At 45.0% G+C, this 13271-nt stretch overlaps 1 long non-coding RNA gene across 1 annotated transcript; it reads right to left on the reverse strand.

The window, feature by feature from the left end:
- Positions 1-1511: 1511 nt before the first annotated feature.
- Positions 1512-4879, reverse strand: LOC119267849. Its single transcript, XR_005132710.1, has 5 exons — positions 4843-4879; positions 4512-4551; positions 4350-4411; positions 2048-2291; positions 1512-1961 (listed from the first exon to the last, which is right to left on the reverse strand). It is a non-coding gene; the product is annotated as an uncharacterized LOC119267849 (long non-coding RNA).
- Between the last annotated feature and the right edge of the window lie 8392 nt (positions 4880-13271).

The following is a 13271-nucleotide window of genomic DNA, read 5'->3' on the forward strand; positions in this document are numbered from 1 at the left end:
GAGACTCAGCTCGGCCGTGAATGAATGTACCAAAAAAATAAAACGGTTGTAACAAAACAAATCACCGGTCGCAGGAAAAACATATACCGGTTGCAACAAAAAAAGAAGCAAAAAAACATCATGGTTACTGTGGTCACCATAGGCGTCGTTGAAGAAGAAGAAGCCCGTTCCAGCAATTCTAGATGCCGGTTCCAGCAATCTCTGCGGCTGGTTGCAGCAAAATGATACGCTCGTGACATAGATTCCAGCAAGTGTGATTGCCGGTTCCAGCAAATCGAGAAGCCGATTCCAACAAATCTTGACGTCGGTTCCAACATTACAACACACCCCATTGTAGCTTATGTGAGCCGGTTGTGGCTTTTTCGCCGGCCGATTGCAGCTTTTCCATGGCCCATGTAGCACAGGTTGCTGCCGCCATTGTAGCACGCACGACGGGTAATCCTTCCTGTCGGTGCTTCCGCTCCGGCCAATGGCGGCAACGACACATCACAGCTTGCAGCTTTTTTTTACCTATTCACCGCAGCGACGGCCGCTATCGAGCCGGTGGCCGCATGGTGTGTGAAGCAAGGGGCAGGGAGGAGCAGAGGTGTTCTAGCGCAGGGCGAGGTAGAGGATTGGGAGCTGCCGTGGGCGCTGAGAGAGAGAGATGTGTGTGTGGAAGAAGATGCGGAAGGGAAAAGGGTTAAGGCTAGGTGTGATAATTCGGTGCCTGGGGCCAATAGGCAGTACGCGAGCAAGGGAGTCGACCGGCGCTGTTTTCAGCCAGTGTGTCGACGCGAAACGTTTTCCTTCCTGTACTGCGCTGAGGGTGTATTGTTGCCAATGTCCGTAAACGTGTACATAACCTACTTGCTACTTCACTCATCGCCCATGTACGCTGCACTTTGTTTAAGTTCTACATTGGATTTGATTAAGTCTTACCTTCTTATCCCCTCTTTACATGAAAAAAGGGGGTAAGTGGGAGCATGTTAAAATTGCTTTCATGTACATATCTACCAGACAAATTTTTACATGCCCCTATACATAAGCCACAGCCTATGCATATGGCATAGTGGCGTATGACGGGGATCGATCAGTTCCATATATTTTTTTCTGCAGCTTCAACCAGTTACCGTACATTGGTTTAGGATGAAGAAAACATAACACCGTTTTGACTAACACCGTTTAGGATGAAGACCAACACAGAGCCCGCCAAAGATCTCGGTCTGCTTACCGAGGAAGAGATGCGGGAGAACCCAGGGCCAGAGCAAGTTGGGAAACTCGACCTTCGACACGCTCGGGGACTACTGACGGTGCAATACAACGGGGATGGCTTCTCCATGGGAGCTCGGCAGCAGACCTACCAAAGGGCCCACCATACCCTTGGCGGCAGCTAGGAGTCCGGAGCCCCGAGGACTGGATAGACACAAGATCGGATCCCTCTATTGTAAAATCCTAGCCCCCACCAAGCATATAAGGTGGAGGTTGCAGGGCTCTCATTTACCATCAGCTCGCTTAGAAATAACTCACGATAGCATACCATAATCTTCATTGCAATCCCTCACACAAGGTACACCCACCATAAATAATAGTAACAAGCAGGACATAGGGTATTACTCCTAACCTAGGTAAAACCCTTGTGTGATCCCCGATCTGAGACTTCCAGCCACATTAGCAACCCTACCGAGGGTACTGATCGGATCATGCACCGTTATCTACAAACTACAAAGATCCCATATAAGTATGATGGGATTAAGATAACAACTCCAATGAAGATTTCCCACGGGAGGTTACATAAGAACACTATCGATATGAGTAACCAGCAAATGAGAGACAGGAACCAGCGACAACCCAAGACCACAGCTCCTTCACAGCTCAGTTTCTCACAAGTTTCATATATTGTTTTTCCTCTTTTTTGGTCCCTGGCATCTCCGAGCATCCTTCCTTTCGGCATCAGCTTTAATGGCACAATTTGCAAGATACTAAAAGGATTGAAAAATTATAAAATTAGGATGGCTAGATGGTTCCTTTTAATACTAAAGAAGAGAAATGACTCGTTTTATTGTACTTGTCCAAAGCTTCAATGATGTCAATGATTTTGCTCCTCATGGCTTCAATAGATGCTGACCCATTGCTTGGTGATTCATGTAGTGCCAAGTCAAAATCTTCCAGAGCTCTAGGGAACACCTGACACTTGGTCAGATATAAAGCTAAGTTATCACAAACAAGTTTCTGGTTTCCGCATCCATATACCGTAAGCAAAATTCGACAGTCTCCGATGCAGCTTCACCTTGACCAGAATGTTTTACCATCTGCATCAAGATTTTCTTTAGGATTCATAATATTAATTCAAGCAATTGCTCATGAAAGTTGAGAGACCATAGTATTGAAATTAAGCAACTGCTTTGTAAACACGTTAGCAATGGCTGTCTCCATAGTTTGGACCCAAAAAAATGAAGAGTCTCAAGCTTGTCAAAGGAAAGACGCTTGCGCAGTTCCAAGAAAAAAAAACCTTAACCAAAAAGGGTTAGCAAAGAGAAAAAGATGCACTCGTAACATGAAGCCTTGGACTATATAATTTGTGAGACAGAATAACATAACTTACTGATCTGTTACTGGAACGCAGAGATGATACCAGAGAAAACTGAAGTAATAATCTACATGTCTTATAAGTTGACCTCTCAATTTCCAAGCATTGATGTGCAAAGGACCATACAGATGTGAATCTCCGGGTCATGACAGCCAATTTGCAAGAACATATATACTATCATGGTAGTTCACAGGCTGCACTTGCTAAACTTTTCCGCCGAGAAATTTAAAAGAATATTATAATTGACATGGACAAGCATTTAGAGTAATGCTACAAATTACATTCAGAAGATATTCACAGATGGTGTTAAGGAAATTAATTGTTGATCAACAGTCTAATCATCCACTTGTTCACTAGTAGATAAAGGGCCTTTAGTCCCGGTTCATAAGGGCCTTTAGTCCCGGTTCTGGAACCGGGACTAAAGGCCCTCCACGTGGCCGCTGCCTGGAGGTCCACCTTTAGTCCTGGTTGGTAACACCAAGCGGTACTAAAGGAAATTTTATGATTTTTTTGAATTTTTTATTTTCAAATTTCTGAAATATTTTAACCTCTAATTACCCCTCATCATTCCAAATCATCTAACTTCCCGGACGGTCACCCATCCTCTCACTACTCCAGCCTGAGCACGCTTAACTTTCGGGTTCTATTTTCCCTTGTTTCCAAGTCTGCACTTGTTGTTTTCCTGACAATAGTAAGATGTCAATCCTATTAACCCTCAGGAATTTAGCTTGAGCATGAAGTCACACATTTCACTGTTTGAGTTTGAAACTAACGTTAAAAACAATAATTATTTAGTAACACTAATATTTCTTGAATAACTAGTTTGACCACAGTTTGACCATAGTTTGACCACAGTTTGGCCATAGTTTGGCCATAGTTTGACCATAGTTTGACCAATGTTTGACCAGATTTGACCAAAATTTAAAAAAACTGAAATAATTACTTAGTAACACTAATATTTCTTGAATAAGTAGTTTGACCACAGTTTGACCAGATTTGACCAAAATTCAAAAAAACTAAAATAATTATTTAGTAACACTAATATTCTTGAATAATTATTTAGTAACACTAATACTTCTTGAATAAGTAGTTTGACCATAGTTTGACCAGATTTAACGAAAATACAAAAAAACTGAAATTTGAGCATAACTTTTTTCCTTTTAGAATTTAAGGATTCTAAAAATTTGCAAACAAGCCGTAGGCTGTCAAAAACGGATGCGGATTTTCGTGCTGAACATTTTGATATATTATACGTTTTTTTCCGACATCGTATGCAAAAGTTATAGCCGTTTTACGTTTTCCCTGCACTTTTTGCAAAACATGTCCAAATTTAAGTTTTTAAATTTTCCTAACTAGTAGATGTAGTAATATAACTACCTCTCGAAGGATTTTATTTTTTTGAAGTTTCTATCATTTTCTTTTGATTTTTTCAAAACAAAAAAGGCGATCCGGGGGGTTGTAGAGTTTGAAAATGGGACCTTTAGTCCCGGTTTGAGACACAAACCGGGACTAAAGGGCATCGCACCCTTTAGTCTCGGTTCGTGTCTTAAACCGGGACTAAAGGGCTCAGGTGAACCGGGACTAATGCCTTAGTCGCACGAACCGGGACCAATGCTCACATTAGTCCCGGTTCGTGACTGAACCAGGACTAATGTGAATATTGCCCTGTGACCAAAGCCCTGTTTTTTTACTAGTGGTTGAATGTTGGCTGCACATCTAGTGTATTATAACCAAGAGAAATAAATAGAATACATCTAGAAGTCAAACTTCTATTAGTTACCAAGTTCTCGAAGCCAATCCAGAGCCCACAACACTTGTACCACACAGTGCTTTACACTCAACCTGCAATAGGCATCCAACAGAAGCAACATCATAAATGAAAAAGATATCATGCAAAAGAATCAAATACTTGAACATGTAAAATTAGCGATGTTTGAATTACCACTCAAAGCACTTGTCCACTGGATTATGCATGTCTGCTCCTGCAAAAATTTGGTCAAAGAAACAGTTTAATAAAAAGGACGGCAAAAGTACACACAAGTTGTCAATTGAGCAATTTTGTTGCCCACTCAGCAGATGATGAACCATTTTTTACGAATTATATCAATATAAACAGTCCAGTGTCAATACTGAAACATTGTCCTAAGCACATATAACCAACAAACAAGAAAGAATTCAAAAGATAACACTGCTAGTTAAATCACATGTGGATAAAGATGGAAGAATCGCCTGGGTTCATATTGAGGTACTTGGGGAAGTCGCATGGGCAGAACCTTGCAATGTGGTAGTGGTGCCATCCGAGCGAAAACGGGGCCATTGCTTCGACAGCTGCCCTTTCCATGTCAACTGCGATGGCCCAGGCAGTCTCGTCTTCAGCATTCACCTTGGCCATCATGTAAAAGAGATCGTCATCGCTGGTGCTCAGCACCGGGGCATAGAAAACCAGTTTCTGCAAGTCCAGTTTTTGGCTCTCGTCACCCCGCAGCTCAAGCAACAAAGCAGAATAACTTTGGTCCACTGAGATTTTAGCAACATCAACCGTGGATCGGATCTCCCACTTGTTCCAAGAGATCTTCCTGTTCCACACAGTGGCTCTCCAACCTTTACGGCTGGTCCTGACAAGAGGGTCGTCAAATTCTATCTCGATGAACTTGAGGAGATCATCACAGCAGGCCACGTTGCAATAATACTCAAAGCGCGGTGAGGGCGGCCATCCTCGTTGAGAAAGTTCACCCTTGATTTAGGGAATGGGATGAATTCGAAGACAGGATCACCACCGTCGAAGAGGTTGTGAAGGAGGAGGACACCACGCAGGAGATCAACCCAGCCTAGTGAGCCTGCAACGGCGACATGCCTATAGTACAAGCTATGCTTACAACAGAGCAGCTTGTCAGACTCGGATAAGTGCAGCAACGACAACATGTGGCTGCTCCATGCCTGCGTTTCAGAGGAACAGACGTGCGCATCAAACCGCCAATAATCGCCTTGGGAGATCCACTGGCGGTCGAGGTAGGCCACGGCGTAGTGTTCGCCGCCGTCGCCGCGGGGCAGGAGGCCAAACCGCCGTCTTCTGTAGACCGGAGGATCGGGGAGCGCTTCAAGCGATTGTTTCCCTGCAGGGGCAGCTTTGTAGACGAAGTGGTGGGTGGAGCCCCTGATTGTGAGGCTGAAGAGGACGAAGGCGGCCCCGACGCAGACGAGGGAGGGCGGTGCGTAGTCGTCGAAGGCGGAGGCGTCGAGGCCGGGGCAGTTGAAGGAGAAGTAGGAGGCGCCCGGCGGGTCGACGAGCCAGAAGGAGACCTCCACGGCTTGGCCCTCGCTGGTCTCGCACTCGACGGTGGTCTCGTTCCGGAGTTCCGAGAAACGCGGCTCCTCGCAGAGCAGGACCCAGTCGGGAAACTCGGATCTGGCGGTGCTTGAGCCCATCAGGGTGGAGGGGTGGAAGGAAAAGGTGGATGGCGCCATGGATCTGGACACCGAGGTCTCGGCCGCAACACGCCTGGAGCTTCTGGCTTGGCCGCCGTTGCCGAGATACCCAGCGCGCACGGCAGGTGTTCGCTGATATGACAACTGGGAGAAAATAAGGATGCCGAATAGTAATAAAAGAAGGAGGGCCGATTTGCAAAAATTCCATACCACCACGTCATCCATATGTTTTTCAAAAAAAGGGCGATTATGTTTTTTTGAGATCAAAAGGGTTTTATTCCATTAGACTAGCCACAATGGATAGTAACATACACTAGTAACATACACATATCCCTAGACTATGTTACTACCTTCATAGTAACTTAAGGGTGTTAACATGCAAAGATTCATTTATTAGGTTATAGACTCATATTGCATTGGGACATGTGATGTTACAATAACTAGCTAAGTTACTACAACTACATCTCTCATCATTAACTTATTGCCACATAAACAAATTTGCTGAGTTGGACTCGATGTTACTGCTGAAGTTACTCCCACCGTGGCTAGTCTTATGGTAGGGATCTTTTGGTAAAAGATCCTAAATACATGAGGTCCTCCGCCTAGCCACACATTCGTAGCTCGCTCAAAGCGACTATACCTTGCCAAGCAATCTGCAACACTATTTTAAGACCTATGAAATCTCTGCGGAATAGACACCCTATCAACCATAAGGGGCTTAATTTCAGCTACTATAAGTGACCAAACAATGATCGATCTAAACTAGAATTTGAAATACAAAATAAAGCAGTTGAAGAATCAGACTGAACTATCACCGGAAGCTCTATATGTTCTCGAGGCGAGCGCCGTATCAATATCAATCATCAGCGCATGAATCTCAGTCTCTAGAGCCTCACTACTGTTGAACAAATACCGATAGACGAGCAAATGACCGAGCCGTCATGTTTGTGTTGAATCATTCCGACCGCCACCGTGTCGTCCTCCGCTAGGAACGACCCATCCACAGAACAAAGCCGTCATGTTGCCCGGCGGCGCCGACCAACGCAGCACTTTGGACTCCCGGTACAGCTTTGGTCTTTCCCCTATGTCTTCCACCACTATCTTTCCTTTTAGCATTTCTTCCATTGTATACTTTTGAGCATCAAGAATCGACTTCAAGTAGCTTTCTAGGAAATCAATGAAGACATGCGTAGGTGCACACTCTTTGCCATGAGTAATATCAACTCGTATCTGCCAAATACGCCATACCAGCATGAAACCATACTATGGGCTATGTCCGAGCAACCCGCTAGCAGCAATAGCAGCCAGTCCCTGCCCGAGTCAAACACCTGCTCCTTGTACGGAATTGGCCATACAGTGCTCATTGCGTCCCACGGTTCGCGCGCATGTGGGCATGCAACCAAGGCGTGAAACAATCCTTCAGCTTCCCTCTCGCAGATAGGACAGGTTGCTCTCATGGACAAGTGCCGGTATTGTTTGTTTTCTGTAGTTGCCAAAGCTCCTGACACAACATTCCAGGCTAATATTTTCATCTTCTGAGGCACTATGGTCTGCCATATATTCCTCCACAATGGACGCTCCCCGTCTGGATGACAGCTGCTCGCGCCCCCAACATCGTGTTGTAGAGTAGCTAACTAATACGCACTACGAACAGTAAACCTGCCCGAACACTCCGGCTGCCAAGCCAAGAAATCCTCCCGAAGGCGAGGCGATGTTCTAATCTTTAAAATATGTATCACATCCACAGGCCAAAGAAACTCCTCCACTTTCTCCTTTAACCAAGCTCCATGCTCATCCATAAAATCTGAAACCCGTTTCAGTCTACAATTCCTTCTCGGGTTATAGGGCTAAAAGATGAGCCACAGAGAATCCATGGATCTCGCCAAGTACGAACCATCACCTACTCTCCATATCATCCCCTTCTTGACTAGTCCCAGCCCATACTCAATACCCTTCCACACCGCTACCCGAGAAAACTGAATCCAACAGGTTCCATTTGGGAAATATTTCGCCTTCACATAAGCTCCCTGGATTATCCAACAAACGCCAAGCCTATTTTACCAATAACGCTCGGTTGAAGGCGCGCATATCTCGAAAGCCTAGGCCACCTTTTTTTCACGAATACGCGCGGAGCGTACCATTCCTTTGATAGAAGGGGAGAACAAACAGTGGTGGACCTCATGAAGCGTACACTGGTAGGCGCTTATGAGGTCGCTTTGAACAGAGGAAGGGGGCTCAGCCCGCGTACAACAAAGTCAGGTTACACCAATGATCGAACTAAGCCCTTGAGCACCGGCATTGGCCCACGTGCGAGCTTCCTCCTTGATGTCATGAATCAGGAGGGTTGTGGAAGGAGTTGCGCCGTCGAAGATACAAGCGCTGCGATGCCTCCATATGGTCCATGTAGTCAACGCAACGAGAGAAGCAAGGCCTTTGTGCTGGCCCGCCGAGGAGTAGTGGAGGGCCGTAGCCTACCAGTCGTAGAAGTCCATGGTGTCATCCGGTGGAGGCATAGTGAGGCGGCACCAGGATAGGATATCGTACCTCACAGTGCGGGTCACGACGCATCCCACAAGTAGGTGGTGCATGGTGTCCTCTTCCTAGTCACAGAGGGCACAAGTGGCGGTGTGCGATAGGCTGTGGCGGGCAAGGCGTGCAGAGGTCCAGCAACGATCAAGGCCGGCAAGCCAGAGGAAGATCTTGATCCCCTCTGGTGCCCAAGGCTTCCAAGTGAGGTTCCAGGTTGGGGAAGCTATGGATCCATGGAAGAGCGCGAGGTAGCATGACTTGGCGGAGTAGGTGCCACTCTCAGTCCACCTCCAGCGGATGGTGTCCGGTGAGCTTTGAAGAGAGATGCCACAAAGGCGCCGCCACACGTCCACATATTGGATGGTGGATTCGACCCCCAGGCCCCCCTATTTATTTACAGAGGGAGTAGTATATTTTTTGTGACATGCATTACTAGATACTGCTTGTCAAATACTATATCCAGACGGATGTGGTACTACTGTTAAATCCAGACGGTGGTGCTAGTACTAGTAGTAGTACTACCAATATAGTAGTATTGTACTACCCGTTGGTCAAATTATTACGTGCTGCTCCTCACAGTGAAGTGACAAGACCCTACGCCGGAGATGACACCTGAGTGTAGGCGCCATGTTCGGCATACCAAAGTCGGCCTCACCGTATGCAGTCCCTATCATCATGGCTGTAGAGCTAGCCTGCTTACAACTAGCCGTGTTCGACATAATTTCCCATGTGTTGCCACGAGTATCTCTACTCTTTTCTTATACGGAGTACAAGTAAGATGCCCGTGCATTGCACGGAACGCCAAGATTGGGGGTGGACGGCGCCGGCAGTGGCCATCGATCTAGATTTTTTCCATGGCCTTCTAGATGTGCTGGGGAGGAGATAAGGCCGATTGTGAGAGACAAGGAGTTGTTTGTAAATAGGGAACAAGTGCGGGCATCTTTTTGCAAAACTGCAGAAGTTTGCTTTGTATGCGTCAGATCAAGATCCGACGGCCATTGGTGAAAGATAGCAGGCACACCATCATCACCAACTCAGGAACTCTTTGATTAGCAGGATTTTAAAAACGCAGGAATATGACACGGCAATATTAAAAGTTTCAAACTGATATTACACATGTTAGGAGTAATGTTGCACCTAAGAAGAGGGAATTACTAGGAACTTTATGTAAGAATTTTCGTTACTTAAGGTGGATGCAACATTGTCGTAGAAACTAAAATCCATCGCCCTGACAAGTCACTAATGGGCAAATAAATTTTTTAGTCTCTGGCAACTTGATGTTTCAAAAACAAATTCAACTTCTGCGGAGACTTTGTCATTTAGGCTTAGACGCTTGCGGTGACCAACATGCCATTCATTGTTGCGCCAGAGAACACCAAACCTTATTACTTTGAGCACACTTGCCTCCAAAACAAAGAACCTGGCCAATTTAATCTCAGATGTGCTGCCTCGGTAGTCGATCAAATCAATTTCTGTAAGATGGAGATCAAGGCATTCGATGAGATTATTATAGTGCAGTACATTTTTCACTTTCTGGTCTTTTTTTATCTGCAAAAGAAGAGAATATATTAGAGTAGCTGGCTGTATAAGATTGTTGTGTCATCAAGAGGTACCAATATCATTCACTCATACGATAGGGTTGGCTGGCTAGTGATATTTTTTCACTCTCTCTCTTTCCTCTCATTTACCTAGGAGCACGTGAAGAGCTTGGGAATTTGTTGCCTTCTACTATGTGGCCGATGCCATATTTCTCAAAAGAATGCCACATAATACGCATCGATGTTGAATCAAAAGATTTTGGCACCGCTCTAGCGATGTGAGAGAGTTGGCACCGCTATGCACATAGACCCACATGTATAAACAAATCAATCAAACCAACTACACCAGCCTCTCACTCTCCCAAACAAAGTGTTTTTTATTGCCTCAGTCCTCTCCCTCTCCCACACAAGTGTTTTTTCATTGCATGAGTTAATTTGGCATCGGAGTAAAGTAGGTGATTTAGATTGGGGCACCAGGTGAGCAATGGAGGGGCATCAATGTCAAATGCATCACAAGTCAATTTGGCACGTGTTTTGGCCTACATAGTGGAGGGCCGTTATAGCCCACTTTTGTACTACCTCGTATTTAGTGTAAAATTTTGACCATAGATTTACCTAAGAAAATGTCAATGCATGTCACCAAAAACTATACCATTTGAAACTATGTTCAAATACGAATCCGACGATATAATTTTTAGTGACATGCATTAACATTTTATTAGTTAAATCTATGGTCAAATTTTGATACTCAAAATAGGAAGAGTAAACCAGGACGGAGGTAGTACTTGCTCTTAGGGTAACCATAGAGTTACTAGTCTAAGTTACTTGCCACTATGACTAGCCTAGGCTACTATTGTAGTACAACAACAAAATGATGTAGGTGATCATTGAAGGAGATATGCCCTAGAGGCAATAATAAAGTTGTTATTTATATGTCCTTATATCATGATAAATGTTTATTATTCATGCTAGAATTGTATTAACCGGAAACTTGGTACATGTGTGAATACATAGACAAAACAGAGTGTCCCTAGTATGCCTCTACTTGACTAGCTCCTTAATCAAAGATGGTTAAGTTTCTTGACCATAGACATGTGTTGTCATTAGATGAACGAGATCACATTATTAGGGAATGATGTGATGGACACGAGCCATCTGTTAGCTTAGCATAATGATCGTTAAGTTTTATTGCTATTGCTTTCTTCATGACTTGTACATATTCCTCTGACTATGAGATTATGCAACTCCCAAATACCGGAGGAACACCTTGTGTGCTATCAAACGTCACAACGTAACTGGGTGACTATAAAGATGCTCTACAGGTGTCTCCGAAGGTGTTTGTTGGGTTGACATAGATCAAGATTAGGATTTGTCACTTCGAGTATCGGAGAGGTATCTCTAGGCCCTCTCAGTAATGCACATCACTATAAGCCTTGCAAGCAATGTGAGTAATGAGTTAGTTACGGGATGATGCATTACGGAACGAGTAAAGAGACTTGCCAGTAACGAGATTGAACTAGGTATGAGGATACCACGATCGAATCTCGGGCAAGTAACATACCGATGACAAAGGGAATAACATATGTTGTTATTGCGGTTTGACTGATAAAGATCTTCGTAGAATATGTAGGAACCAATATGAGAATCCAGGTTCCGTTGTTGGTTATTGATTGGAGATGTGTCTCGGTCATGTCTACATAGTTCTCGAACCCGTAGGGTCCGCACGCTTAACGTTCAATGACGATTTGTATTATGAGTTATGTGTTTTGGTGACCAAAGATTGTTTGGAGTCTCGGATGAGATCACGGACATGACGAGGAGTCTTGAAATGGTCGAGAGATAAAGATTGATATATTGGACGATGATATTCGGACACCAAAATGGTTTCAGAATGGTTCGGGTATATTTTGGAGTATTGTGGTTACCGGAACCCCCCGAGGAAGTAATGGGCCTTCATGGGCCATTGGGGAGAAAGAGAGGGGAGCCCGCAGGGTGGCCCCCCCCCCCCAAGGGAGTCTGAATTGGACAAGGGGGGAGGGGGTGCGGCCCCCTTTCCTCTTTTCCTCTCCCTCTCCCTCTCCTTCCCTTTTTCCCCTCCGATAGATAGGAAAGGGGGGCCGACTAGGATTGGGAGTCCTAGTCGGTTTCCCCCCTATGGCGCGCCCCTGGTGGCTGGCCTCCTCTCCCTCCTTTATATACGTGGGCAGGGCACCCCTTGGAGACACACCAATTGTTCCAAGCCATGTGCGGCGTCTCTCTCCACAATTTACCCCTCCGGTCATATTCACGTAGTGCTTAAGCGAAGCCCTGCACGGATCACATCACCATCACCATCACCACGCCGTCGTGCCGACGCAACTCTCCCTCGACCCTTTGCCGGATCAAGAGTTCAAGGGACTTCATCGAGTTGAACGTGTGCTGAACTCGGAGGTGCCGTACGTTCGGTACTAGATCGGTTGGATCGTGAAGATGTTCGACTACATCAACCGCGTTAACCTAACGCTTCCGCTTTTGGTCTATGAGGGTACATGGACACACTCTCCCTCTCGTTGCTATGCATCTCCTAGATAGATCTTGCGTGATCGTAGGATTTTTTTTGAAATTGCATGCTACGTTCCCCAACAATCACGCGAGAAAAAATACTAAAAGTATTTCTTTCAATGCAGTGCGTAGATGCAGTTTTGAACACTACGTTTGTCATCGTAATTTGGGAAAATTACGGACAAATTGAGCTACGTTGTGATTTACGTTTACTAATAGGAAAGAAGTTTCACCTCGATGAGTAGCTTCTCCATGCACGGAAAGCATGTAAGTAATCCAACAACTTGATCTAGATTGGGGCCGATAGATTTTATTGCTAAGATCTTCACTGTGCGCATAGACTGGGTCAAGATTGTGGGAATCATTTTCTGGATAATAGTCGTAAATACATCAAGAAGAAATTTAAAAATGTGAATTTCAAGAAGACGGAGAAGAAGATGAGTGTTGTACCTGAACGATTACGGATCCAATAAAGAGTTTGGAGAATTTGGCAGAGGAGTACACCAACGTTGTCAATTTTGGCGCGTCAATTACCCTAATTTTTGTTGGACCTTCTAGATCAGATACAAGCAATCTATCAAGGAAAGGCGCATTCTTAATGACCATAACGTGGAACAGCTGGAGTGATCTCTTCCCAATTGATGTCTTGTTGCAGGGCCAGCAAGACA

Source organism: Triticum dicoccoides, chromosome 3A, assembly GCF_002162155.2.
Source record: "Triticum dicoccoides isolate Atlit2015 ecotype Zavitan chromosome 3A, WEW_v2.0, whole genome shotgun sequence".
NCBI classification, from domain to species: Eukaryota; Viridiplantae; Streptophyta; class Magnoliopsida; order Poales; family Poaceae; genus Triticum; species Triticum dicoccoides.